Raw genomic sequence first — 17,654 nt, 5'->3', positions numbered from 1 at the left:
AAACTACTAATGCGATACCAAGCAATATCTCCTATATTACTCGTACGAGTACATTTCCTAACAAAACCCTAATTGCATCAAAGCATGCTCATTAATGCCCTGTCTGTACTAAAGCTATTTATCAAACCGCACCAGACAAGCGCGCAGATGGTACAAAAGAGCTTTCATCTAACTACAGCCTACAGCATTCTAATATTCAAGTTCCATTCATACGACAAATAAAGCAAATCGCATTCTTAAGGAGCTTTCGCACGGTGTGGGAGATCACGAGCTGTACTGCTTCCCAATTGTTACTTACGAACGTCCATCAGTGTGCGTGTTTTTTTTTTATTGGTTAACTTAAGAGTAAAACAATTAACGACAACTAGGTCACTCACCTCATCTCAAACCACACAAAGTTTATGTGACAAGGTATATATTAATGATATTAATTTAATTTTTTTTTATTTTTATTTAAGTTGCAATCACAACCCTACCAGTAGACAGTACACAACATAGCAAGTTTATAGTTATTAACATATTTTTATATAATCCGTAATGTTGCTTAATAAACTGTCTATCTTGTCATCATGTTATGTTCGCAGCTAGTGCACCTAGCACAGCCACGCGTAACAACCCATCATAAGCCACCAATATAATGAGCTAGATATTGTTCGAGACTTTGTGTGATTTTTCTCGGTTTTCTTGAAATGTTCTCCATCAGTCTTCCTGGTCTCCAGGATGCAAGTTTCGTTGAGTTGTGAAGCAGTGCATAGGTGTTGCATATGTTTTTTTAAACCCGGAGATATTAACCTGATTTCGTTCTGGGATACAAAGTATCTTATGCCCTCACCAGGATCCTAGCTATATATTCATGCTTCATCAAGATCATCAAGATCGTTGAGCCGTTCGTAGAGAATAAAAAACAGACACTTTCTCATTTATAATATGTACTAGTGTGGATAGAACAAGAAGCCTTTAGTCGTGTTCTGACCCACAAAGGTGGATCAAATTTCCTCCCATAGAGCAGCGTCGTGATCGCCTTAGGCACGATCGCAATCGTTTATGTGTACAACAGTTGTTATTAAAATAATGGTTGCCTGCACGAAGCCTTTTCGAGTAATAAAATGCATTATTAAACAGCGGAGCGCCGTTGAGATGTGACATGAGATTGCATGAATATGAGTTGTAAATAGTGCCTTTTCCATCTCGGAAAGCGTACAGTCATTCGAGCATGCAAATAGGTTTATGTACCCCGTATGCAAAATTACTTGAGATACATTCGTAAAGATAAAAATATGCACGTCGTCTTATAAAACTCCCATACCTATTTGTAAATAGGTTCTTAAGTGTTAACTGGATTATTGTAAGTGCAAACTCAGGTTTAAGACAGACAAACTTAACGCGCCTGCTCTGTTATAGGAGAGAGTAATTCAGAGGGCGAACTCCTCAGGCTGCTGTGAACTTTGGTTGGTGGGCTTTAACAATTATTATCACACATTAGTAATGAAAACAGAATGGAGTAAACCACGCAAATTCTACTAATCTAACAATATTTCCATCATGACCATCAAATCCTAGCTAAATACTGGACTAAACGGGCATGTCAAAAAATTGAAATACGTATTTATATTTAAAGGCATTCCAGACGGACTAACTATATGACAACACAACCGCTAAAGAAACCTAGTTTGTAAAACGTATTCCTCATAAGATTTAGTGCTCAAGATATTTTGAAATTCGGTACATTTTAGGTGTTTACGTAAATAGGGTTCAGCTCTTTTGAACTTAGCCTGTGAGGGGTAAATATGGTATCATTTTGTGTGTAACATATTAAGCCACTTTTTGTCTTGGAAAAATTTCTTGGTTCTAAGTAAACCCGAAATTCTCTGATGACAAACTCACGGATATAAGCGTAGTAGTAAATACATTTCAGGTTAAGCATAAAACATGAATCTAGTTGCAGAAAAGTAGAGTTGTTTAGAAATTCAAGCATGTAAATAAACCGTAAGCAAAACATTTCTTAAGTGCCTCTTATGTAGATTAGCAGATTAGACCTTTATGATGAAAATGCTAATGTAACAATAAATTCTGATTTGGTAGGACAACTTTTCAAACTATATATCGTTTTGGATCAGAAGTTTGAGAATTTATGAGTGATATTTTGGAACGACTCGTTACAGATTTAATCGGATTATGACGTAAATTGTAGTTTAATATTTGAAACTATCACTAGGACCGTTTGTTAACCGGTTGTTATGTAGCGTTCAAAGATTAGTAAAATTACAAAAAAAAAATGCTAAAGAAAACTCATTTATATCATTTATCTATCCTTCCATCATATATATGATATATTTAAGCGATCAATCATTGTGTATAAGCATAAATATAGATATTGCGTGTATCTTGGAATCTGCTGTAAAGATTTCATCACGTTTAGTATTCAGATAAGGGTTTGCTTCTTATGATTAATAATGTAGTGAAAAAAAACGCATTTTTTTGTAAATCTCTTCAGTATACGCAATCTTCTTGGGTTGTTGCAATTATAAAATAGCAACGGCAGTTAGCTTACTGGTACTTGTTGAAACTACAAGCATTGTGGCTATTGGGATATACATTATTCATCCAAATTTGGGTGAGATTAAGATTGCTCGAATAATTTAGGCTTTGAAACTGCTCTAAAGGTTTAAAGTTTTGTTATCAAGGTATCTAGATAAGTATATTTTCTCTGTAAATAAACGAGTTATTAAAGAACGTTGAGCGAAGATTGGTCTCCCAGGTACAATATTTATTATTTCACATCCAATAACCAACGTTAAATAAAAAAAATACATAGTTACTTTTAGAAAATCAACCTCGAAAGTTCTTTAAAACGGTTTGTTAAGTAGGTACCTATCTTAAGAATTGATAATGATAATGGTCTAGATATAAATACTGAACAGGTAACCAAATACGTGGCCTCACCTGCCTATAAACACTTAGCAATGCCAAAAACGTTGCCCAGTACAATTTAATACTACAGCAGAAATGTATTATTATGATTTGGCTCAAATTCATAGACAATTTGTCTTGAAGTTGCTAAATATTAATTATTACGATTGAAATTAATGATTGGTCAGTGACAACTGTTCCATTATAAAGCAGTAGTAATAAAACGCTGCTTATCTATGTTTTGTACAGTGGCGTAGTAATGTTTCAACTCAATCAATAAAATGATTTTTTTGATAACTGTAAATCAGAGTAGCGAAAATAAATGACAAACTAGCCTGAAACCCCCCTCACGCCAAACCAAACCAGAGAAAATTATGATAGTAAAAATTCCCAAATTGCTACTGCCGTTATGCTAAGTGTTGCCAATCAAACCCGAGGTCGACAAAATTAAGTCAAAAATGCCGTCAAAAGGTGAATATTCTTGGAAATTATAAAAAAAAGAAGTACCGGACGTAGGGAAGCTTGTATTTGTAGAGAATATATTAAAGCGTGAGCTATTATAACTAATTATTAGAGAAGATAGCATCCTGCATTGTGCTGGCCCAAATTACTTACATTAAGATTTATCCGAGAAAAACGAGACCTCATGTTTTCACTGTGGTGAATTTCCATTTTGTCCGTATATGACCAGAGCCTTATAATATCGAAGTTATGAAATGCCAAAAATGTCATTAAAAGTTATAAAAAATGTACTCTGTGGGAATGCTTTAACAACTTTAATTTCTAATCAAATGGGACTATGGGGTGTAGTTGAATAACTTTTTGAACAAAGAACAAAACTTTTTATATCTTACTTAGGTACTTTATGAGGTGTAGTTCAAAATAACTTTTTGATGAGAACAAGGTTTAAGTTTAATCTTGCTTAGGTACTTACTTTAAAAACGAACCTGTATAAATATAAGTGATTTTTCAATATTTATGAATGAATAAGATGGACCGAGAAAATGAAATGGTTTTGTGTGCATGTATTTAATGCAAATATGTATCAGTAATGTATTATTAAGTGCAATAAAAGTAAAAATTTTCTTACAGTAAGGTATTAATTCGTGGCGCATCAATAGTGTAATCTTATTAAATCAGGTAAAATTTATATGGTATGCAAATATGTATCTAAAAATCTATTCATATCAATACAGCCGGGTGTAAAATGTATTGTTTTGTATACAAACATGCAGTCTATTTGTAGCGAGACGGTGAAAAACTGATGCAGCAAACATATAGATACGCAGCCGAGAGCACAACAAGAACACGACATCGAAAATCGTTACGACATTCCATCGAGCACATTACCTACGGAATTTAAACACTGCAGTTTTTATCGAGGTGCTCTTATCGATCGTCACTTATATGCCTCGTAGTTATGCGTGGTACAATGCGCGTGCGCCGGTTAACGCGCGGCCGATCCGGCGGCTTGGGACAATGTGAGTCCATGTACAACGATGCCTCCCCAGCTTAGCCTAGCCGCCTCTCTCTTTTAAGTTGACGCAGCTTTACTTCAACTCTCTAACGTTTAATACGCTGATTGCTGCTAAATGAGGTTGGAAAAACCTAAACTATTAATAATATATACAGTTTTTCACAGCTTAAAAAATATGTAAGTTATTTCTATTCTAGACCCTATTTCGGACTAAATGGTTGTCCACTTTACACAATCCATTGAAAATGTCAAAGTTACTAACGAAAATTTTGTTATTTACATTATAAATTTTGGGATAAAATAAAAAAAATATGATATAAAGAGACATTTCTGTGTATTTTGGTTATTTAAAATTTTATTGATTACTAACTTTCTTCAAGGGAAGGTATAGATTAATATAAAGTTATAATAAACTCGACGACTGAATTCATCAAAAATACCAACAAAAAACAAATGAGAACCTAACTTCATTAATACTTATAAGGAGGCAAGTCACCCAGTGAGTAAAGAATAAAGGATAATATACAATGGGCCAATTCTTTTGTAAGCAAATCTTTCCACTAAAATAAATTGACAAGTCTAAAGATGTGTCATCCTTTTTACAATGTTCTGTGCTAAAAAGGATAGAAACATTTTAAACCTGTCTAATTAATTTACTCCGGAAAGTGCACAACTGAATTAGCACCGATGTCATGTATAGTAATTTTCTGATAAAGATGGACTTGTAAAATATCTATCAAAATGACAAATTCTTCATTCGTCAGAAAAAGTTTAACAATTTAGTAATTTAAAATTTAGTCCTATGGCAAATTGATAAAAGTTATACTCATAACATATTATAGGGCTCTTCAACAGTGACTACAAGACGGGATTCGATTTGATTATAATACATTTTGAAATAATTTTGTGATCGAGAGAATGAGCTGAAAGGTTGTGCTGAATATATGTAAGAAAAGCTTTACAATGCCCAACAATGGATGCCCATCGTTTGAGACAATGGTGCCGACAAAAGTGCAAAAGAGTCAAATTCTCAGGCATGCAGGTTTCCTCACGGTTTTTCTTCACCGTTGAACTAAGTGATATATTAATTCCTTAAAACGCACGTAACTTAGAAAGTACAGAAGTTTCATGACATATAATATAAATCCCCAAAGAATGAAGATAACAAAATATAACATTTCATTTAAACAGCATTTAAACTCAACTAACATTTTGTCAAACTATAGCTAAATAGTTTTCGTTGTTCTTAGGGATACTTTTTATTAATTAAAAATATATTTTACTTTGTGCCGGTTTTCTGTCATGCGTTGGATAGCGTAAATGTAAGTTACTTTATGTCAAGTGACACAGACAAAATTTTAGTAAGTTATCGGGCACTTATCAAAAGGTGGTGAAACAGGCCCTTACAATATTACTGACACATTTCCTAGCAAGTGAAGTGTCATAACACAACATTATCTACTTAATAATCTACCATCACATTCAGCTCGAAAAAATACATTTTTCGGATTAAATGATTTGTTTTATGCACTTGTTTAATTACATTTTCTATTTTTATACTTCATATAAAGATTCAATTTACCATTTAATACAAATCGCGAACGGCCTGCGTAATGACAGTTTCCTTTTTAAACAATTCTTTTCCTCCGCGTAAAATGAGGCTGGTTTAGAACAAACATTAGAAACAACACTGAATCGTTAGATTTTACGTGAGGAATTAAGAAAATAAGCATTTACTTATACATTATCACGATGTAACATTAAAATCGATGATCAATTTGAAACTTTATTAAATACTAGCTGTTGCCCGCGACTTCGTCTGCGTTTGTTTTTTGATGGGCCATTAAATGTAGTTGTAGTTCTAAAACAATTTCGCTAAGCCTTAAATGAGGAGTTTGCTGCTGTCCGCTGAGGAGTTCTGTCCTCTATCTTCAACCACAGTTTGGCAAAATTAAAACACATACACCTCTATAGTACAAAAATAGTTATATAATTCGGTTTAGATTTGTCGGAGGTATGGTGTAAATTCGTCACACACTTATCCTCTCTCACAAAGGAACCGAGCTTAATGTCGGGATAAAAAGTATTCTATATTACTTCTAACACTTCCAAGAGTATGTGTACAAAGTTTCATGAGGATCGGTTAAGTAGTTTTTGCGTGAAAGCGTAACAAACAAACTTACATTGAAATTTATAATATTAGTAGCCTCACTCGCCTTCGCTCATGGAGAGTATGGTTTATTTTATGCAGTTGTACGATTTATGTATTTATCGGACGTAGACTTAGCCTATTATAGAACCAATGACCAATTTAATCTATAGCCTAAACGCCATTATACGCGGAAAAACTGTACGCCTACATAACGATAGATCCCTTTTTATTGCATACGAAATCGTTTTCTTGTCCATAAAATGAGGTTTGTTTGAGACAAACATAATAAACATTCTATACGACACGGATTGTAAAGCCCATTATCCGCCACGTGAAGAAATTCATTCTTGAAGTAGGTATTACTGTTCAAAATTTCTGTGGTTCAAAATTAACTTAATTTAGATATTGTAGGTGTTTTCACGCGAAACATTTTACTAGATAATAGATAATGTAATTTTGTAGAAATGATGAGTATATTTGGCAGCAATAAACCGATGTGAAAGATATTACGTTTCAACACAACACTACATAAAAGAGTATTAACATGTTCGCTCCTTTGTCTCCGGTTTTGTTGGAGCCTTTGGTCGAGACTAGTATTTGGTTCTTATAGTTAAAAACTAGAATTAACTTTTATTGTACACTAGCCGTTACCCGCCCGCTTCGCTTGGTATACAATACATGCCAAGTGAAAGAAATATTAAATTGTGTTATCTAGCTGCCTATCATGAACGGATTTCACGAAATTAACACACCCTTAACTACTTAGAGTCTTATTTATTGACAAGAGTTAAAAAAATAAATAACATAGCTTTCCACATCACAATGGAGGTACTGTGTCGTACGATGCGTTTCCATTATTTTACATGGCAGAATCCCCCGTAGGCCTACACCATGAATCGACGTGAATATCAATGCCATCAGGTTTAGAGTTTGTTACACATCAAATCCATATAAATATAGATTGGATATGAACAACTTAAACCTAGGCATCAATACTCTGTCGTGCAAAAGAAAAAGACAGTGACAAAAGAAAGGACTCGATACTTCTCCCATAATGATGGTAAACATCATAACTAACATAATAGAAAAAAGCTCAGGGATCTTGTAGGGTGAATCAGAGATACAAGCTTCATCCAGAGTGCGATACCAATTAACATCATCTTCTAGAAGACAAAGTGCTCTACATGCTGCTTGAAATGTTGGATGAATCACTCCATCAACAGTTTTCAAAGCAGAAAATGATGTAGGACCTCGAATCTCATGTAAGAGAAGACGCAGGTGATAACAGTCAGTATTTCCGGGATGCACGGTATAGACTCTAAATTACCTGAAACAACCTTACCTGTTTTTCTTCTTTCAAAGCGGTAATTTTCCATAGTAGTAGTACTTCAACGTACAAAAGAGTTTTTGCAAAGTCATCAAGCTCAAAAAAGCTATTAGTGTTGTTTTTTGGGATTAATTACTTTGGCAACCACGTCTTGCTCAGTAAAATAAATTCTTTTACCATTTTCAAGATGTACATGATGCATCACCGAAGGAAACCTGTCATGAATAGGAAAACAAAATATTCGCCAGACTGCTTCAGGGCTATTGATGTAACGTCCCGCCTGAAACTTCGTCACCTCATCAAAATCCTGAACGGTAAACGATGCTTGGTCAGATCCTTTATTTACATACTTACAAATGTATTTTATGGATTTTAAAGAGTTATAACTCTCAACATTAATATGAATCGAAAGGTCCATACCTTTCGATTCATATTAATGTTGAGAGTCAAAAAAAAAAAGAATTATTGCAATCGGGGTAGATTTAACGGAGATATGAAGTAATATTGGTAGAAAATTTCATCCCATTTCCCGGAGGAAACGTATTGTTTATCGGAATAAAAAGTATCCTATATGTTGACCCGAGGTACCAGCTACCACTATTACCAAATTTTATTTAAATCCGTTCAGTAGTTTTCATGATTCATTTTCATTTCAGATGCGGACGGACAGACAGATAGACGGACAAACATTTAATAAAAATCTGTTTTAGACTCAGTATCGATTATAAAGCATGCCTCGTACAAAATTTTCAAAATATATTTAATGTACAGAAATCTTCCAGTTACAGTTTTGTTATAAGTACCTATATAGATTAAGAATTACAGCTTATAAGTACTCTCATGTCTCTCTTAATCGTTTTTTCTCCTTCTAACTGACAATATAATTTTGTATTCGAAAGTTGTGGCAGTCTTTAAGTGGGTCTACAATATTACATTTATATGTTTTTTTCATTTTTTGTTTTGTTTTTAAGAGTAGTTGTTGTAACCTGTTGATTTCCCCTTAAGTAAATAAATAAATAAAATAAATAAATAAGAATATGAAAAAAAATAACAATATTACATATACACTTGGGCAGCCTTATCGCTACATAGCAATCTCCTCCAGGCAATCAATGGCGTAAAAAACATAGCATTGCTAAGATTCCACAAAGAAAATGATTTAGGTTTGAGAAACTGCCTCTCTCCATTTCAAAACAGCGCCTTTGTCTGCCGGCAAGTGCCTAATTTTGAAACGGGTATTAATTACCGCTGTTAGATATTTTTACTCTACTTTTAACTAAAGTTTTAAAAATATAATAAATAAATGATTGCATGTGTAACTTCGCTTTAAATACTAATAGGCTAGGCATTTGCACACAAATCTTGTTGACAAAACTTCATTTTGGTTAGCGCTATTTAACACGTACTCGTACTTCGGCATCCTTACGAAACAAACCTAAATATTGACGCGGGCAGAACATGTGAGAGCACAAAAATAAACAGTGCAGTTCACAAGGGCGTCGAACTAGAACAAGCAAATTGGCACTGCTATTGCTGCAAATTGAATAACAGAAATTAAACGCATCAACGGATTGCAATATAAAATAAAAATGAATTTATATTTAGAACTTAGGGTTGGGTATATGTATATATATGTATCTTATATCTTTAAACGAGCAATTCTTGTATATATATAATTGGAATCTCGGAATCGGCTCCAACGATTTTCATGAAATTTAGTATACAGGGGGTTTCGGGGGCTATAAATCGATCTAGCTAGGATTCATTTATATTGAAATCTCGGAATCATTTATATTGGACATACGACTATTTCTTTAAGTCGACTCATTCGCGGACGAAGTCACGCAGGTCCGCTAGTAATATGTTAAAGTTGTTAATAAAAAAAATATGTGAACCGTCACGAAAAACACGGGCTTGCAGATGTTAAACATTGAAACTGTTTTATATAAGTTATATGCAGAAAAGAACAGATTACCACAGGAATCAGACATAGCGTAATTAAAAGACAGAGCATTACAAATTTGTTTCATAAAATAACTACTGTTTATTATATTTTTTTAAAACAAAATAAACTGAAAAAAAAAAATTGAAATCGCAAAAACGTAACTACGTATAGTACATGTATTCCATCATATAGCGTGGCATTGCGTGGCCTGTATTACCACGCCAAAATTCAGGTTTACCCTCGCCTATAGATGTTTTACAACATAAACTAAAATTGCAATAGAACGATTGAAGGTCGTGACTTCTATTCCACCTTTGGAGCCCTGTAGATACTGCTACCCCGCTAATCATTTCCCCAATAGCGTTTAGAATGCTGTTGGCGCTACTACAAAGGCATTGTCGGAGTGAAGTTGTTTTTTTCGTCTAATGGTTTCGTCTAATTTTATTATCAAGGATATGTGTTTATAGCAGGAAAATATTTTTTTATTCATTCCAATCGGACATTTAATGTAGAAGTTATCGCGAGTTTGAAAAAATTAAGGACTACACGTAAACAAAACTCAATTGAAAAAGTTATTTTTATAAACTCATACCCGAACTTAATAATAAATTTGAAATTGCTTTTTAAACTAAAACAAATGCGAATGAATTCGCGGACAACAGCTAGTCAAATATAAATAGTTAATACAGTGAGTTCCGTTATAAAAGCATCATAAACTAAATAAAAAACTACGTCTCGTGACTTTTATCTTTAAAAAAATCTCAATTCGCTGGCACGATATGGCTATAAACGCTTCACGCACTTTTGTGTTTGAAAATAAATATAATATAAGAGCATCATTTCATGTTTTATATTAAAATTCCTGGTCTACTTATTTATATTTTGTTAGAAACGCAATATCTCAAAGATATCTACCTTCCCTTAGTTCGAGATTAAATACCTCGCTAGCTATCGATCGAAAAAGTCAATGGGTTTTGACTTTCTAATAATAAAAATGTATACAGGTCCTTGGTTTGGTTCTCCGGTCGGGCCGAAAATTATTGGTATGTTGTTTTTCTTTTTGAGAATATTCATTACCAGCCTTAAATTAAAATTGGCAGTGTCCGACCCCTTGCCTAGGAGAGCACGTTAATCCGCTAGTAACGATTAATATCTCTAACTTATGAAAATAGTTTTAAAGCCCACTAACCGCATTAGAGCAGCATTCCGGGTCTATGCTCTACAACTCTAGACCAAGAAGGCCAAGGAATAGCGTTAATAGACTGCAGAAGATTGATGATAATGATAATGTATGGTGATGGCCGATTGGAGCAGTTGGCAGATACCCTGCTTTCTGAACCAAGGCCGTGGGTTCGATTCCCACAACTGGACAATGTTTGTGTGATGAACATGAATGTTTTTCAGTGTTTTATATTATTCATATAATTATTCATCAGTTATCTTAGTACCCATAACACAAGCTATGCTTACTTTGTGGCTAGATGGCGATGTGTGTATTGTTGTAGTATACTTATTTATTTATTAAAAAAAAATGTATTCATGATTATCCTAAGCCAAACTATGTCTTCCGCCTTTTTGGTTCCGCGATTCATGAACGAACTACCTTTAACGTTGATCCAAAACGTAACGTAAACTCAAAGAATACTTTTTAGCGAAGTTAGTTGGCTGACTCTTTTGTATCTCGTATAGTTTATATTCATTTATTTTGGTACTCACTACTATTAAAACTTGAAATTTACAGGCTTACTTAGTTCCTATCGTTCTACAATGTAGCAGTATGTTTTTCCCACAGCTGGTTTTATTCTTCTAAATAACACCTAAGGTAATCGTTGCAGGCAAGCACCGAGGACAGTGCTTTTATACTAACCATTTTATGTGATTGTTTTATTTGATAAATTAAAAAAAATAATTTATCACTGGTGTGCCCAGTGCTGTCCTGTCTTTATATAATTAGTGCTATAATACTTATATATATATAATTACTATAATATTATATTAATAAAAATATGGGAATCGCGTTTTAAGGGAAGGTAATATCTACCCATTAAGAGGTCCTACAAATACAAAGAGTTATTATGTTATAAATAAACATCAACACAAAATGTATGGCAAATGTTTGAAAAAGGGCATGGCGATTCAACTCTGACGTTATTAGTTTTACAGCAACGTTTCAGCACTTTTAAACCATTGACGTTTCCGAGTTGTGCAATTTCGTACTACGCTTTGTTTTCTTGCAACGCGACCAAATAAGATGCTTGTATGCCAAAAAAAAATCAAGCATGAATGAAAACAAATTTCATCATCAACAATGCTAGTGCGCAACATTTCAGTCAAAATAGATAAATAATCTCTTTCTGCGACGTAATGTCTTCGTTTTGTACGTTGTTTTTTTATCATTATCATGGATAACGATATCTTCATTGCGTTGTTGGTCCGTCGGTCAGTCTGTGTATCTAAATGCTATAGTCACGTAAGTGAGTTGGATACCTGGAAGGGTGTGGAGAAAGACATGCCAGCAAGCGATTGCTTGCACCAGCAAGATAGAAGTAAGTGGCGATGCAAACTTATTTTATAGCGGGCTTCCAGTTAGGTGTCCGACAGTTAGAAACATATCACTAAATAGTTTCTAGGCGGCATGGAACCAGAATGCTAGTGGAGAAAGATGGTTCTTTCTCCACTAGCATTTTTGTTTGAAAGATGGTTCTTTCTCCACTAGCATTCTGATTCGAAAGATGGTTCTTTCTCCACTAGCATTTTGGTTCGAAAGATGGTTCTTTCTCCACCAGCATTCTGGTTCGATGCCGCCTAGAACTAGAAACCATTTAGTGATATGTTTCTAACTGTCGGACTCCTAACTGGAAGCCCACTATAAAATAAGTTTGCATCGCCACTTACTTCTATGTCCTCTGCTGAGATTGTAGTCAAGGACTAAATTTTAATAGAATAAAATTTAAAAAAAAGTATCTTTTGTCAGAAAGTTTGTCTGAGTTTCGGTTTTTAAAAAAAATCTCTGGAAATCCACTTGTATTCCTAAACTAAATATTCCCATATCTGCATCTAGGTGTGCTATCTCTACGCAAAATTCTGTTAAGATTTTATTAGCTTTTTCTGGCATAGAAAGTATCCCACGTTCATTTAATGGATCAAAGATATAGACTGTATGTCCCTTTCATTAAGATCGGTACAGCAGTTTAGCGCAACAAAGTTAAACAACACACAAAAATAAACAAAGAAAGGGACACTTTCGCAATTATAGAATTAGTTAAAAAAGGTTATAATACTATGAAATAGTAAGTGTAGTAAAGTACCCATATTGTTCTGACAACAACCTGTCCGTCCTGTACCGTCAATGCCTCTAATACTTAACTAAAATGAAGAGATAAAGCGACGACATTATGGCAATTTGTCATCATAAATTGTCCGATTATCGAAGGTCGCAGGTTAACATTTTATATCTGATCCCTTGGCACCAAATTAAAGAATTTTAAAGCATAGAAAAACATAAATTCATCCATTATGGCCCGATTATGAAGGCTATCTTGTTTTTCGTGCCCAATCGACACTAATAATAAAAACTGAAAATTCAGTGACAGTGAGCTATTACATAAATTATATTTAGGGCGTTCCCAAAACATTTTATTTAGATGTCATTAATGGACTACGATTGCCAACTACTTTGTCATTACGTTATTTCCGAGTAGATTTATTTATATGCTATTAAGGTTCTATTTGATATTGAGTGATCGTAAATAAGTAGCGATGTTAACATATTTAACGATATGTTATCTAAATTTAAGGATATATATAAATTGTAAATAAATAGATTGTCGTATTCTTAAACGTCCATTTTCATTATTGAATCTATCCGTAACCTGTAGATGAATTGCTTGGCAACGTAGTTATTGTCTGTCAAAAAAATATACATATTTTTTTAACAAATACCAAACTTTGCTAAGCGGACGTAAGTAGATATACATGTCAAGTCTTACTCCTTATTTTTGTTTTGACTTTCCGCTAACTTTTCTTCATCTTCTTCTTGCGGTGCCTCTACGACTAGCGAAGGTTGGCAGTCAGCTTCGTAAATTCTTGTCTATCTTTCGCGAGGCGAAATAATTCTGCTGCACTCGCGATTCCAGTCCACTCTCTGATGTTACGAAGCCAGGACTTTTTTCTGCCACTAACGCCTCTTCTTCCTGCAACTTTTCCCATCATAATAAGTTAAAGGAGCTCATATCTCTCGTGCCTTAGCACGTGCCCCAGAAATGCAACTTTTCTGATCTTGATTGTGTGCAAAAGTTCACGCCGTTGGTTGACGCGTCGCAGAACTTCCTCATTGGATACTTTGAGAGTCCAACCAATGGCTAACGTACGTCTGAATGTCCACATCTCAAATGCTTCTATGCGTTTCCTGAGGTCTTCTTTAATAGTCCAAGCCTCGCATCCGTATAGCAGTATGGGCCAGATGTAACAACGCAAGAGTCGAATGCGCGAAGGTATCTTAAGTCTGCGGTTACGGAGTACTTTTTTCATCTTGGTAAAGGTACTAACTATCGGAATCAATTACGTTATAAAGATAATGAATGTTGGTCTCATGTGTTACACCTGTAATTGACAACCATACAGCACCTCCATGTTATAATAAGATAATTTGATAAACAGTGTATGTAAGTTATTGTTGTAAATAAATAAATAAGTAAATAAGTAGTCGACATCTATAAAACTTCTGTTCTTAATTATTGCATACCTAATGTCCGATTGGAACAGTGCAACTATTGCGTTTCGCGCCAGATGCTTTGGATAGAATCCATATCAAGTCAGGAGTTGCTGCAAACAAACATACCTACTTGATGTCTTAAAAGTGATTATAAATTAAGTCTGCTACAAATAATTAGAAACTACCAATAAATGAAACTGCTTTATTTCATTAACGTTTTTTTTTTGCATTTGGATAAAGATTACCATTCAAATTACGTGACAAAACCCTTTAACGCTTATTATTCTGTCATGCCCTATAGTAGGCCGGTATTGGATACCTAGATAAAAACTATGATCGTGTACCGATTAAAAAAAATATCACAATAAAAATTATTATATATTCGCTTAGTTTACTCATTCATTAAAAAGTTAAACTGTAAAATGAATGAATTGTTATCATACAGTTTCTGGAAACCGGGTTACCTTCAAGACAATCCCGCTTGAAATATTATGTAAACAAATTCCATCAGTTGTTATTGTGGTCAAGTGCTGGCACATTAACCTAAAATAAAAGAATACATATTTTGGCCGATATATTAATTTTAACCGTGACTTCGATACACTCGCACCTTTGTGTTAATTGCATGTAGGGTGACCAATTGGCTGATATTTTTGCAGACACGTTCTCGTTTTTAAAATTTTTCAAGTTGAACTTAATGTTGGAAAGACATTACCATAAAAAAAAAATGCAAGCGGGAAGATGATGAAAAATACGAGATGTCTTTTTGTAACTCGTGCAATGTCTACCCTCAAGTTTATTATAACTTACTTACTCACTCAATATATGTCTTCAATTTTATACCATCCGCCCACTCTGTGCATAGCCCGCGACTTTGTCTGCGTGTATTTTGGGTTTTTATGCAATATTCTAATGTTCTATTTCTTTGCAAAATTTCAATAAAATAAGTTAAACAGTCTAGCCATGATTCGGTAATTAATTCTAAATATCAAATCTACTGTTGTTTACTAATCTACTATATAATGTTGTTAATCCTACGGGTAAACTTTAAGGACCTTTTCCTGAACAAGTTTTATCCTATGCCCATCAGTAGAATAGCTACATGTGTGCCAAACTTCATAAATATCGATTCAACGTTGGAGCCAACCGTAGGTAATAAACAAAGGACAAAACAGTTTTCCAATATTGTCCTGTATAGTAAATCTCAAATATTAGTGTTACTAACTGCAATACATATAAAGTAGCTTACGATTGCAACAGAGCGTGGGATCGTGCGTCACGATTATCGGCACCATTGGATCAAGTCATGCGGCTCTGATGACGCATCGCGGAATGCATGTCACATGCCCACTACCGTCTGTCTGCGAGTGTTGCGATAGTTATGAACTAGAACTATGTTCTGACGTCGCAGGGCTAGCACAGGCAGGAGACAAAAATTATATCCTCCGATTATATCCCTTGACAAGGGATATAATTTACGTGCACACTTGCTAAAGCACGGGAACGAGGAATATCGACAGCCGACTGGCGCAGTGGGCAGCGACCCTGCTTTCTGACTCTATGGTTGAGGGCTCGATTCCTACAACTGGAACATGTTTAAATAAATAAGTAAATAAATAAATATACGACAATACACACATCGCCATCTAGCCCCAAAGTAAGCGTAGCTTGTGTTATGACTGATGAATATTTTGATAAATAATATACGTATAAACACCCAGACACTTATAATATATATATAAACACCCAGACACTGAAAAACATTCATGTTAATCACACAAACATTTTCCAGTCGTGGGAATCGAACCCACGGCCTTGGACTCAGAAAGCAGGGTCGTTGCCCACTGCGCCAATCGGCCCTTTGTGTGATGAATGATTTTCAGTGTCTGGATGTTTATCTGTATATTATAAGTATTCATGTATATCATTAAAAAATATATTCATCAGTCGTCTTAGTACCCATAACACAAGCTACACTTACTTTGGGGCTAAATGGTGATGTGGGTATTGTCATAGTATATTTATAAATTTATTTAATAGGAGTATTTTCCCCCCGTTTATTATAACACATAATATATATCTACTATTTGGATATTATTTCCACTCTGGGAGTTGATACAGCTGTGGGAGAAGATAAATTTATATCCTTTCACCGGAGAGATAATTTTCTCCTGCCCATGCTCAGCATGCATCAGCTGTGTTGGTGGTGAAAAATCTTTAATAATCCATATCTTGGTTGTCCTAGTGTAGTGGATGATCTAGTAGCTAGGGCTTTAGCATTCATTTCGAGAGTCAAAACCGAGTTCAATCTCCGGCACGCACAACTGACTTTCAGAGCTACGTGCGTTTTCAATTTATGCAATTAAATATCACTTGCTTTAACGGTGAGGGATAACATCGTGAGGAAACGAGCATGCCTGGGAGTTCTCTATAATGTTCTCAAAGTGTCGTGCACTTCATACAAGTACAAAAGCTTCGCCTACCCTAAAAATTTTGTATGTCTAATAAAGGAGAAGAATTTTTGCCATCGTCCTTCTTTATGCATACCCTGAGTACAGTCTATGCCAAGATTATCATATGAAAGAGGTGGTGTATTGTTAATAATCGTCATTGTCAGCCAATTAAAGTGCCACTACTAAGCACAGTACACCTGTATCATAGAGGACGGTTTTAGAGCTTAGACTCACTATGCTGTTCCAAAACGGGCTGATGGGTAACCAATGCCACAACGTCAAATAGAGATACAGTAGTTATACACCTTGTTGCATTTCGCAAATAACGACGGATATCTTCTATAAAGCGACATTGTATTTTAATACATGATGAAAAGTTACCATTTTAACGCATTCGTAATAATGAACAGTACCGACGAATTAAATGGAAGGATAAAAGGCAAATTCGGACTTCCACAATCAGACACCCATCCAGTCTAACTTGGGTCAAAATTTCTTAACCAGCGCAGTTAACTTATTTGTCAACTACAACACACCATCCACGTTACAAAGTAACGTAAAACAAACAACTGTCAGACGTTTAATTAAGTAGGAAGCGGTCCTATTAATAATACAATTTAGTGTTAAAAGTTAAAAAACTAAAGCCATTTCTTTATTCGAAGGCATTGGCGTGAAG

At 34.6% G+C, this 17,654-nt stretch overlaps 1 protein-coding gene across 4 annotated transcripts in view; it reads right to left on the bottom strand.

The window, feature by feature from the left end:
- LOC120630862 (long-chain-fatty-acid--CoA ligase 1) overlaps positions 1–17,654 on the bottom strand; it is an 84,034-nt gene that overhangs the window by 36,893 nt on the left and 29,487 nt on the right. Inside the window, exon 1 of one of the 4 annotated variants that reach the window (XM_039900165.1) lies at positions 4,261–4,378. The exons of 1 other annotated variant lie outside the window; for it this stretch is intronic. The gene's annotated coding sequence lies outside the window, so the exon portion shown is untranslated. Of the gene's footprint in view, positions 1–4,139; positions 4,223–4,260; positions 4,379–17,654 lie in introns of those variants that run through there. 2 more of the 4 variants (XM_039900167.1, XM_039900168.1) reach the window with 2 other exon arrangements.

Source organism: Pararge aegeria, chromosome 17, assembly GCF_905163445.1.
Source record: "Pararge aegeria chromosome 17, ilParAegt1.1, whole genome shotgun sequence".
Classification (NCBI taxonomy): domain Eukaryota; kingdom Metazoa; phylum Arthropoda; class Insecta; order Lepidoptera; family Nymphalidae; genus Pararge; species Pararge aegeria.
Note: the sequence above shows the minus strand (reverse complement) of the source record. Positions and strands in the feature narration are given on the sequence as shown.